The sequence below is a fragment of the Anopheles maculipalpis genome, chromosome 2RL (assembly GCF_943734695.1).
Source record: "Anopheles maculipalpis chromosome 2RL, idAnoMacuDA_375_x, whole genome shotgun sequence".
Taxonomy (NCBI): domain Eukaryota; kingdom Metazoa; phylum Arthropoda; class Insecta; order Diptera; family Culicidae; genus Anopheles; species Anopheles maculipalpis.
Window position 1 is genome coordinate 80,303,874 of NC_064871.1, and position 12,604 is coordinate 80,316,477.

Here is a 12,604-nt window from a genome sequence, read left to right on the forward strand (position 1 = left end):
GCAGTATGAGTGAGCCTGACAGGCGGACAGTATAGCCCTTTTAAACATGAAGGGCCGCTGATGCCGGTTGTCATTGGTTCAATTATTATGATGGCTGTTCAATGGTGACGATGGTGGCTAAGAATTTACGGAAGGGTAGTGTATGGCCGAATGTTACTCTAAGATCAAGCATTAAAATTACTCTACTTTTTTATACCAGATTCCAAATAGACATATATCAACAATATCAAATAATATCTATATCCATGCCTTTAATTACTTCTCAATTTTTATTCTTACTTGCCACCTCATCTAAACTAGCTAAAGCTAGCGAAGAAAACCCCGATTAAAACGAAAAAATTAACAATATGAAATCTACAATTCGTACTGCACGTGAGGTGACTATATTTTAAAATAAATCTTTATAAATATGGTACAAAATTAGGCATAATTTAGAATTGTTCGTTTAATAATAAATAAAAATATTTTATACAAACATAAATCTATAATGAGGTATGTACGAAGTTTTCTATATTCATTTCTAATGCTTCGTCCGTCATTATTTCGCCATTTTGTTCTTCTCTTCCGATATTTTGATTGGAAACAGCTAAGTACAACATATTTATTTAAAATCTTTCCCCACCTCATCGAGACCAACACCATCTTGCCGAGTCTTTGCTCAAAGAATCTTGGCAAACAATTTTCTCCCACCCAAAACACCCTGTTGCGTATGTTTTACAGTCTGGCCCTGGCTGCAAAACATTTTACCAATCACCGAATCTCGCTCGTACGGCCAAGTGCACAGCGGAGGCTGCACACATATTTTCACCCAGCTTTGGTAAAACAAAAACCTTCGGCCTTAATTTCAACCTTTGGCACGGCTGTCTGAGCGATGTGCTCTGGTAGTGGCAAGTGAAATTTTCCGTTCAATGGGAGGGAGTTTTCCGGAATTCGGAAGAAAACTTCCCTCCAACTAGAGCCGGAACCCCGAAATAATCCGTTGATCGGATCATTTAAGGGTTGGCACGGTGCAGCCGTCCGGTTCGCAGCACACACGTACACATATGTACCGCGCGTAATCTGATTATGATTTGAACTACCGTCACCACCACCACCACCGGTTCTCTTACATGGAAAGTTTTGGGGAAGCGATGTACCGGTGAGGCGATCCATCCGCGCCGTTAGAACCCTCTGTCAGAATTGGTTGAGCCTTTCTTCTGCAGTTCCGGTGTTCCAACGTTGTACCCAAAAAACCCTACCCCTTCCCCGAAGCTGGGATGAGGTTCCCCGGGTGCGCTTGGCTGGGTAATCCAGCGTCTGGGTATCTTCATCATCTCTGGGCGTCTCCGTTCTCGACAGCCAGCCGGCCAGCGAAACCCTTTTTGACGATGGAAAAGTTTCACGTCAGCGAACAACAATTTTCGCTAGACGAGGTACTGCCGGCTGTCGGCCGGGGTTGGGCCTTAGAAATCCGGCGTACGCTCACGTTCATTGTGTAGTTTGGCAAATGCGAAGGATTTGCCATGCACAGACACACGCACGAAGCGGTATGCATATCTACGTGCAAATGATTGTTGTTATGATTGTATCATAAATATTACACAAATAAACAAATTAATTCTTCCCCTCCATCAGAATGCGGCTAGTGACTAGCCGAGATAGAGAGCTAGCGAAGCCCTGGAGGCAAACGTCATTGCTCCAGTTGTGAGTTGGGCTCGGGGTTTTTCGGGCAGGAGGATAAAGTTTGACGCTGACTTTTTCCTCGAAAATCTGGAGATGAAACTGTCAGACGTAAGCGTACATGCTGGATGATATGTGCACGCCTGAGCTGTAGAGAGACCGTTCCAAGGGTGAAGTTTTTTTGGTTAAAGTTTCTTCTCCGGCACGAGCAATTCGGACGTTCTAGTGGGCGCTGTGTGGGCATGATGAATGAATTTTTGATTTCCACGAACTCCAAGCTCCTCCCATGTGGCCTTGGGATGTGAGTTCTGAGTCAGGATGTGAAACAATTTAACCATTTAGTGCGAATCAGTTAGCATCATTTCCTATTCCGCGTACTATATCATCCTAACTTATGGGGTGCAATGTTTATAAAGCGAGCGATGCTAACGAATTCCAAATGTTTAGCTCATATCCACCAATGCTGCTCGTAACCGCTGGTGTAGGTAAACAAGACCAAGCGTTCTACTACAAACCCTCCGTTTTGGATTAGTCACCTGATCGCAGTGTATTAATTAGTTTTCCCGTCCTTAACAAAAGAGGGTGAATTAATTGCAACCACTCGAATTTCCATTTCCTGCGTCCGGAACAGTCGGGCTCGAGATTTGCTTAGACGCGATTTGTCAGGTACTGTTGCGTATCAAAACAACATTATCACCGGACAAAAACTCCAACCGAACGCTGCGATTCGATCATCGGTATCGTGAAACGGCCGCAGACCGTTTATTTTTCTTTCGGTTCCCTCAGGAAAATTGCTCCTGTATCAATGAAGCGGAGTGATGGTAGCGGTGTGATGGTGGTCATAAATCACTTTGTGGCGGGGAAAGTTTACTGCTTCCTCCTCACAGCCCTACCTTCTACTTGCTGCAGTTTTGCAGCCGGCGCCGATGGTCCAAAAAAAAACACCTTCAAATAGCAAGATCCTAAATGTAAGGTGCGTCATGCGGCATGGTATTTCGGACGGAATAAACAAAACGCTTCATCGGATCCATACACATACACATACTGTCGGTGAGCTAGGTTAGAAGGTTAGAAACAAATGACCACCGATTTCACCTGGGTTGTATTTATTTTGGGGCGCGGATATCGTGAGGGTAGGATTTTTTTGCCAGAAAGCGTCGAATAAACGATTGGAGGCTTTGCGATAGTTTGCCATCAACTTTGTGCGCGCGAGCGCGAGTAAGCGTCAGGAAACGGGCAGGTCATTAATAATGTTAAGACTCCGTAGCCTCTTGCTGTTGGTGAGACAGATTTTTTTTTTCGGACTTACAGTGCAGTGTACGAGAACCGCACCTTAGTGAGGGTTTTGATGGAAGTAATACTTGGCTATTGGAGGAAAAATCCTTCATTAATTGTTACTTATTTTACTTAGATTTTTCAACGACAAAAGATGGAAGATATAAGCAATCACGAAGCATATTTACTGTTCTTGTGGCAGTCAAGAAAATAAATAACTAAGAATAATTTTATTTTTATTTACATTAAGTATGATGGCTTGCGTGGTGCCATATTGGCGCCTGGCGGTCTTCATACGACAAGACCGGGTTGAAATCCTATCAGGATCAATTGCCTGTGCTGAGGACTGACTACCCAACTACGTGGTATCAGCAAATTTAGTAGGCCATTAGATAATTGTCGACGTAGCTAGCAGGCGGTAATAATCCGTCTAGAAATAGCGTCTTTGTCTAACACCATTTATTCGACCCATTACTCAACCCAGCAAATTACAATTACCATATCGATGGCAAAGTTAAAACAACGCAATCAGGTACACCCTCCAGGTGTGGGAAAAAAGTAAAGAGAACAGCCACGACCGACAATCATCTCGGAAAACCTCATCCACGCCGGGGGCAAACAGAACACAGCAACAATTATTGCCCAACCGAGTGTGGAGGCCAGCATGTGCGTGTCTCGCTAGCCGATTCTTTACGCACCGATAAGAGAAATTCGTGGAAAAAGTTTGTCGAAAAGTTCCCCAGCAGTTCCACCCAGGTCCCGTTCCCCACTCCAATAGATAGATGAATTGGCGAATCGGTTTAAGTCTGGCGGGCTTCCCTCTTCTCCAATTATCTTCTCTAACTCCTGCATTGGGGGCAAACAAAATACGACCCGTCGTCTACCGGTGGTGTGGAATTGCGTGGAATTTGTTATCGCAGGTCTCAAACACCACCGAAACCACGATCGGCACCACCTCCAGGCACTCGCACCGTAACGCACACGACGTTTGTTTCGCGTTTTCGTGAAGCAGTGGAAGAAAAAAACAAAGTTTCTTATCATTTAAAAGGCAAAACTTTCCTTCCCCCCCCACACAAAGCTCGCACTTGAAAACGCAACAGGGAGATTGAGTTGGAGCAGGCCATCGTTCGAGGACGTGCTTTTGCGGGGTGGCAACAAAACCCTCCAAAAACTCACTGACTGCGTGAGTGGCAGCACTGTGAGCGCTTGCCGTGGTGGAGTTTCAGTTTTATGGGGCAAAGTTTTCTTTTTGTGTTTCTGACTTCCAAAAATTGCTTTTCCACCACCAAACAAATGGCTGATAAAAATATGCTCCAACGAGGGGACATGCTAATCCCTGTGGTTAATGGGTTTAGGATCTGGGGGGGTTTTCTTCCGCAAAATGGTCATTTTTCGCACCCCTAATGTTGTTTTTTTTTTTCTACCGCAACCATCGTGACATTTCGTTTTTCGTTTTGTTTCACATTGAAGAACCGATTCCGACGCTGCTCGAAGATCAGTTGGTGAAGGTGCGCTAAACGTCACACGGTTATTAGAAAATTTCCCCAGTGAGAAAAAAGGAGAATCGGTTTCAGGCTCATCGTCACGATGGAACGGAAAAGTAGCAGAAAAGGTCCACAATAGGAGCTTTTTTGTGAGTGTGTGTGGTTTCTCCGCTTTTCAAGGTATACGGTAGTTAAAGTGGAGCTTCCAGGAGTTTACATACCCCTTGAAAGTCTCCAGCGACTAGTGGTTGGCTGCTCTTGAAAAGGGAAAAAGAGAAGCAAAAAAAAAAATACAAGCGCCCAGAACTCAACGCAGCCTTATTCGATGCGCAATTAAAAAGTTGAAACGTTTGCGGAAAACGGAAGCTTGCCCTTTTCCGCAGTTTTCCATACAGTGAACCTTTATGCCGATGGCACAAATGAAGCTTCTGGTTTAGGTGAAATAAAAATCAGCTTGTTTTTTGTTCTTTTTGGATGGTTTTTTTTTACTGCAGTTTCTTTGCACTGGGAGTTTGTCCTAGGTAGGTTGATATCGTGCTTATTATGAAGCAGTTTCGTGGAGGATCGCTGAATGACAGCAAACTAACTTCTGATTTTTCGTAGGAAAGGAGATCAATTTTCGGAAAGTCAATCAATCATTCTTGGGACATGCAAACATCATGCTCAACCTTGGAAGAATTATTGGTCAAGGTCAAGAAATGGCCATGACGAATAGAATTGAGTTAAGAGCTTAATTCACAGTTCTAAGGGCCAGAGGATTAAATTCTGTACATTAAATTTGGCATGACGTTTATGCATTTTCTTGAATCAGTTTTCCAATGTCAGATTGCCTAGATTTTTTGGATATTGGATGTGCAATGCTTTTTCTAAAAACATAAGATTTAACATATATTAAACGCTTTACCTTGTTGCTTATTTACTGATCGTTAATTCGAGGCTTTACATACGGTCTTAAGGTCTTACGTTGCAATAGTAGTATTATTTAATTTAGCAATAAGGTCAGGCAATACGGAGCTGTGAACACGTATTAACGATTTGAAAAGAAACAGATCACAATGTTGGCATGGGCAGCACACTAAAAACACAAAGCATCAGTACAATCACACCGAAAAGAAACACTTCGTGCATAATTATTATAACAAAACTTTGGTGGAACCCTGGACAAAGTGGTGGCAAATTTAGCTGAAGCTTTTCCAAATTTACATTATTAAAAATGCTAGCGTCAGGACATGGTGCAAAGGTAAAAAGAAACAAACGAGGACGAACTAGAAATAAGGACGGGCTGAAAATATTCCGACAGCGAGATCACACTCCAGACCGATTATGGGCAAAAAGGTTTTACTACTAGCGCACCAGGACTCTCGTACAGGTAAGGAAGAAAAATGATAAAAAACGCAACGTGGCAGCAAAAAAACAAACTCTCCACCGTAGTAATCAGCGCGAAAAATTCGCTAACCTTTGCACGAATCCGCGAAGCAATGTGACGCGAACACGGTGGGCCGTTACTAATAAACGCAGGCCCGTTAAGTGAAATTTGGGCCACGGATACTTGGCGAGGCAAGATTGTACATGCACACACACACAGTGAGAGACCAGTTTGTTGACGGAAAGCAGATTGAGGGGTTCATTGTGTGTGTTTGTGTGGTGAGTGTGCTGTTGGTTCGCTCGAATAACTTTAAACATGATAATTAGTTAATTTTAACCCCTTACCGTGGTGGCAGGTTCAACGGTGCAGGTGAAGTGGTAGGTTTGCAGGAAACCGTTACAACGGTCTGTATGTTTTCTTTTCATCCCGTAATTTTCTTTCGCAAAGTTGTATTTTTACCTTTATGGAATGGAAGATTTTTTGAACCCAAAGGGTTCTTGTGCAGATCCTCCATGTCTCCGTTAAGCGATAAAAAGGAGTTTTTTTTTGACAGCAGGGAAATCGTGTTTAATCTAGCAGAACGGATGAGCTTTTAATTGTGAAGCGCAATTGAATTACACAGTCGTCGTTGGTTTTAATTAGTTGGCCCCGTTTACATAGATACGGGTGAGCATCACAATTAGCGCAGTATAAACATAATTCTGCTGTGTAAAGTCGTCTAACCTTTACAGGAACGGAGAGGTGACCCAAATTACATCAAATCCACGTCCAATAAAAACTGGACTCATAACTCATCCTGTTATGGTGAAGCAGATTGTCCTCTACAAAAAACCCGAGCTATAACTTCCTTACATCCTCAGCAAGCAAGGTTTACAGTTTTGGGTCGTTTAGGAATTTTCCCACAATTTCCATATCCTACAGATAACCGGAATCGAATGGTTCGATCCATCGATCAGAATCACCCCACAGGCCAATCACATCAAGTCATAAGGGAAATCTCCCCCAGACTCCAACACATCTCGTTATGGAGCTCGTTTTGTTGGCCCCAACTTCAAAACAACGCTTCCCCTTCGCACACGAACAAGGCGAAGAAAGCAATAACAATCTATTGGAATAAATGAAAAATTGTTACCGTATTACTGTGTGTGCGTGTGATTACGTTTATGGGCGACGACCGTTCCCGGGTTGGGTTTTATTGCGGGCATATTTTAAACGCAGCACACCGGAACGCGCTTTTTTTTGCGTCGAGAGTCTATCTTTCCGGTCATAAAACCCCCCGCAATGCCGATTACGAGCGGGAGGACGGCCACATACGAGTGGACGGGATCCAACCGATACCAGGTTCTGTGGCTGGCTGTTTTTGCTGACATAGATTCCTTCCCCTTGGATCCCCCATATAACGGGCGCCCGATAAGAATGAATGAATGGCCACTTCATCATTTATATAGCGTGAGGTGTGCGTTTTTTTTTGTATGTATACGTTCATTTATAGGTATCTAATGAATTGTGTACTGTATTTCAGCAAATACCGGATTTTTATTTCCACCATTCCTGATTTGGATACTTTGGAAAGAATTCTTGAAGCTTTGGTGCTGACGCATGGTGTCATAACTAGGAAAACGAAAATGTCAATTAATGTCTGACGTAAGAACGGCTACAACAGACGTCCCCAATTCGCTGAGTAAACTGCAAACCTCGAAGCCTTTAATTACCGGCAGAAGCTTCTTCCACCATTTTCTTCCTAAGTACACATGCAAAAACTGGCCCAAGGGTTTCGTTGCATTAGCATTAGAGAAGAAAACCACCTCACCGAACCCTTCCATTGCAGGACGTTGCAGAAGTAGCTGGTGCATTAAAATGTAAAACATATACAGGAGGCTTGCCACTCGGGTAAATGGGTGGGTTCGCGTGCGTTCTTGTACTTGTACAAGCGCACTTCTTCACAGCGAAAGAAGCGGTAGGTCAGAAGGCTTTCGTGCTGTGGAAGAAAAACACACCTTCACGAGCGGTGCAGTGCCAGTACCAAGGAGTCGTGTTCGTGTACAAAGCGAATGAAGTTGTGAACAGGAAACAGAAGCCTAATGAAACTAAACAGCTATTTGTGCTAACCGTACCCGCACCGTGTTCAAGTGATACACAGGCGCTTGAGCTTCACCTGGTTGTCTGGAGGTTCCTGTTTTTTGTTTTCGCTTTTGCCCTCCTCCAAACTCAACACGCCTAGGCACAAACATTCCTGGTAGGTGTCAGAATGCGCACCTGCCGCAGACAACAACATGCACACCGCAAGGTAGGCCTGCTTGTTGGAAAACTTGCAGCATAGAAACCTCGACGAATCTGCTCGAGGAACCAACTGCCTCGAGCGTTAGGTTCGGGGGGTATTTCCGCATTTTCGCCACGATGTTGTGCCAAATCGCATTATCGCCACTACATGGCATATTGGGCGAGAAGGTGCATGTAATGTGTATGTGTCATTGCTGTTTCCTTTTGCTGGGCGCTGTTGGTTTTTACTCCGTTTCGAATATTAAAAGCGACCAGCGTTTGAAGGCGATGGGTGAGTGCACGATAAATGTTTTGCTTGCCCGTTGTGCTCCGGTGCACATGAATTAATCCGCAAACAAAAATGGACGCTCGCTGGAAAGCGAGAACAAACTTGCCGTGCGAAGCTTAACTTTCCCTTTTTTGGACAAAGTACAGTGGGCAGGTTTGATGGCTTGTTCTCCCGTCTTTTTGGGAGTATGAGGGAAAAGCTTACGAATCCTTAAATTCGTAAGTTGGAGGGTATCTACACATCAGGCGCATGCTTTTAACATAAAGTCCTGGTGCAAAAATCTCAGGAACATCTGTAGTCCTTTTTCCGATTTTCAAACGTTAGAAGAATGCTTTTTCAGGGGACAGTCTGCAGGATACGCGAGATGCTCACCGTTTAATAGAAAATAGAGCTATTGGAACGATTTTACGACACATGTTTACGGTGTGTCCTCACGGGGACAGCGCACGATGAACAATCAACGGGTAGTTGGAGTTTTTTTAACCTCCAGGAAAACATGGACATCCGCATTCACCGTTCGTGTTGCATGTAAGTCTCCGTGCTACGGATGGCGATGGCTATCAGAATCGTTCCGGTTCGGTGCGGATTGTGTGCAAATTCGTGTTCTCCGCTGGGAAGTTAGTTGGAACGAGCGGCTGCTCTGTGTGTGTTTAAGTAAATGTATTTACCAGAAGCAGACAAGCTTTTCCACGCTAAGAGTTCTCGGCTGGTGCTAGCACTACTACCACTACTAGGTCGAATCATGATGTTGTTGTAATATAGTTGCTAAGTACACTCGTAATAGCTTTTATGTCGGAAAGTCGAGATCCTCTTTAGAAAGACAACCCAAGTACTCGGCAAGCTCGATGAGGACAAGTTTTACTACATACTCATACGTGCCGTTCCTGTACCCGTGCTCGCCCACGCCGTGCCATTTCCTGATCTGGCCCCGGGAAAAGTCAGCATTGGAGCGACTACACGACATATACACACACACACACATATACCTAAACGTGTCCTACAGCAGAGCTTGACGCTGGGTGAGTTGTGATGATGATTTTTAGCCCGCCCGACGAAAGTTAAATTAATGCAAACATGTTGTTTGATATGAAATTTTAACTTCTTCTAAACCGTTTGCGTTCAACGTGGCAGCGTGTTTTATCGAGTTATCAGACCAGAAACATGCAACCAACAACTACACACCAGAGGATGCGAGAGTCCATTAAGAAAGGACCCGTGCAAGGCTGGCGATGATGATGGAGGTGTAATCAAACCGAATCAAAACCCGGAGTGACATCCCTACCAAGCGGCCGACATCGGAAGTCACCCGTCCCGTATCCCGACCAAATTGATGTGAAAATAAATGTCATGATTTATGTAAACGGCAACTCGCGCGCTACAACCCCGGCCTTAAGTGAATCCGTTACTTCCGTGCCGGTTCGGCTCGAGAACTGGAGCAGATTAAACATAAAAGCTACGGGATGCAGTAACATAACGAGGCACAGTTTGCTGGTGCTAGTGACTGTGGGGCAGATTATTGCTAATTGTTTGCAGTTGCGTACGGGAAATGCGAGAAATTATTGCCTGTATTTGCATTACTAATTGAAGTTTGTGATGTGCAAACCGCGGCTGAGTGGTAGAAATGGTAGCCCGGGCTGAGTTGACACGCTTGAGAACGATTAAGTGCTTGTAATAAGTTTACAATGCACGTATGGCGGGAGATCACTTCAAAGTAAGGATCATGGCACAATGTTTGTCGATGGTGATGAGTGTCGATGGAAGCGGTCCTTGACTGGTTTGATTTTGAGATTCAGTTTCTGGTTCTGAATGGATTCTTGTAGTCCTCACTGGAAACGGTATGGATGTAACTCCATCCTCGTTCCTGACGTGTAAAGACCAGTGTCACAATCGCATCAGTGCAAAGATGCTTCTTCTATCAGCAACCTTTTAAGTCCTCACTGCGGAAGAACGATCCGAATGGGATTTGAACCGCTTTCCTGGCATGTTATGATTAGCGTCGCTGTCGCCAACAGAGGCTGAATCCCTCAATAACTTACGGCAAGTAAACCTAGTGAAGGACCTCTGAACTCACTCAATATCTTGTATGTTTACCCACGAGAGAAAGAGCTCAGACCACTTAGCAACACTCCAGCAATGATCTGACAAACGATCAAGCAGGGCCTTCAGAACAGAGCCTTCAGAATAGAGCCTTCAGTCATAGAGAGTCGGTGAAATCATGAGCAAAGCAATTTTTATTTGATACCGTCTGAAAGTATGCGGTGCATGTTTGAATTTTATTGCAAAAAAGGATTTTTGGTAAAACATTCTCAATGATCTCAAGACAATATCGTTCTAGTAACTTAACTTAAACTTCCCAACATTTTGAAAGCTTTCTTGAGGTAAACCGACAAGAGCTTTTAAGATAATTTACATCCAAGGACAACCCTGAGCCATGCGGGCGATCCAATCCATGAAATTAAAGAGTGACGTTGGAACCGCACTCAACGTAAAAAATTGCTTTATTGAACGCCTTCTCTTGTAATTCTTCTCACCGATCAGTTCCGAAAATTGGTTCCTATCAAGCTTACTTCTCCATCTCATCCTACTCTTGTTGGTCCTTTTAGCGGAACCACTCGGTCAGGACATAAACGCACACTAAAGCCAGTCGATTAAGGAACGATATCCGTACCCGGCTGGATCTTAAACGCTATCACACCCATCAAATCTAATCGCCCACGGGGAAGACTTCCGTAGCGACCGACTGCACCTTCACCGTTTGGTATCCCCGTAAATCTCGTCCACACGGCCTGCACATAAATTACTGTCCATCATTTTCGCTGCTCACCATCGGTTCTGCCTCGAAGCCACCGCGTCGGCCAATAATGACCGGCCGCGTAGAAGAAGTGCCAACGCTTTTGGAAACTCCGTCCCTACCCGGAGATGATTGGTGTCAGGCAGGGTAGGGATTTGGTTTTCCTCACTTCCCTGTATGATGTGTTTCGATGTTTTTGTGTGTGTGCGCCACCATAAAATAAAATGGCGATGACAAATTGTAGCAATTATTTCCGCCATAAATCATGCGTGAATAAACTAGCGCAAACGGACCTTCACTTTTCCTTTCCGTGTCACGGAGTGTGTGTGTGTGTGCGGAAAATTCTGCACTTATGTGACCACCGTGTTTTACAGAGCCTTGCCAGCAATAGATGTGTAAGAGTATCCCTCCATTTTACCGAGGTAGCCACACTACTTGTGGCCGGAAACTTACAGCGGGCTTTCCGTGCCAATCGGGCACAACGGAAGTGGGTTTTCCACTAATGTTACAATGGTCAGCGAGGCCGGAAAATTAGTTGCCAATCGAATGCCTTCACCAGCCCTCGGGCGCCAAAGAAAGCAAGCGTGATTTCGTGCAATATTTGTACGGACATGCGTCAACGAGGCATTTTCGACAATTTGTGTGAACAATTACCCACCACCTAGTCGACTTGGGTAATGAGGATGCTTGGCTGTCATTTGCCCACGCTGTTGGGAAACACACAAACACACAAACACACACTGTCCCATCGTCCACTGTGTCAGCTGTCAGCGGAAGCATGATGTTTATGACGAGCAATTTCCGGCGTTTGGCCCACTCCGTAAAACAAAGCGTCAAAAATTGCAAGTAGCCTACGGTTGCCGAAATTTAGGCGCCACGCTTACCTGCCCACTCGCTGACCGGCTGTTGCGCGACCGAACGACTAGGAGTTCGTAATTAGGAATTGGGGTGAATCCTCGTACAGCGCGAGCTGCCTTTCTGTAACGGAAATTATTGTTCCATGAGGTTTGCGCTAATTGTCGTGCGACCGGCAGTCGATGGTGATGGATTCGACAAGGGACAAATGAAAATACTCGCAACACAAAGATAATTGAACGAACAGCAGAGAGGGAGAGGGGGGAGCGAGTGAAAGCTGACGGGCGCGGAAGAATAGTGTACGGTGGTACGTCCATTTCCGGCATGTGACGGATTATCGAATGAATGATGCAAGGGGTTAGGTTGGGAGCTGCTGATGAGTTGAGGACCCAACTCTCGCGCCCGTTTCGGACACAATGTTGGACGCCGGCCAAGTCGGTAAGCGAGGCGAACTAGGTTTTTGCACTGGACGTTGGAAATGAATTACCATATAATTGACTGACGAGGCATTGCTTAGCTTGTGGCCAGATCGATCCGATTTCGTGTCCATCGGTTCGATGGGTGACGTTATCTGATGCAATAATGTTGTCACAGATTTTGCAGTTTATTTGACGGGCGAGTTGTGC

General features: G+C 44.8%; 2 protein-coding genes across 2 annotated transcripts in view; one reads left to right on the forward strand and one right to left on the reverse strand.

The window, feature by feature from the left end:
• The window catches only part of LOC126567958 (MOXD1 homolog 2-like), a 507,834-nt gene that overhangs the window by 147,038 nt on the left and 348,192 nt on the right, over positions 1-12,604 (reverse strand). The window lies entirely within an intron of this gene.
• LOC126567933 (MOXD1 homolog 2-like) overlaps positions 1-12,604 on the forward strand; it is a 52,260-nt gene that overhangs the window by 1,622 nt on the left and 38,034 nt on the right. The gene's annotated exons all lie outside the window — the stretch shown is intronic.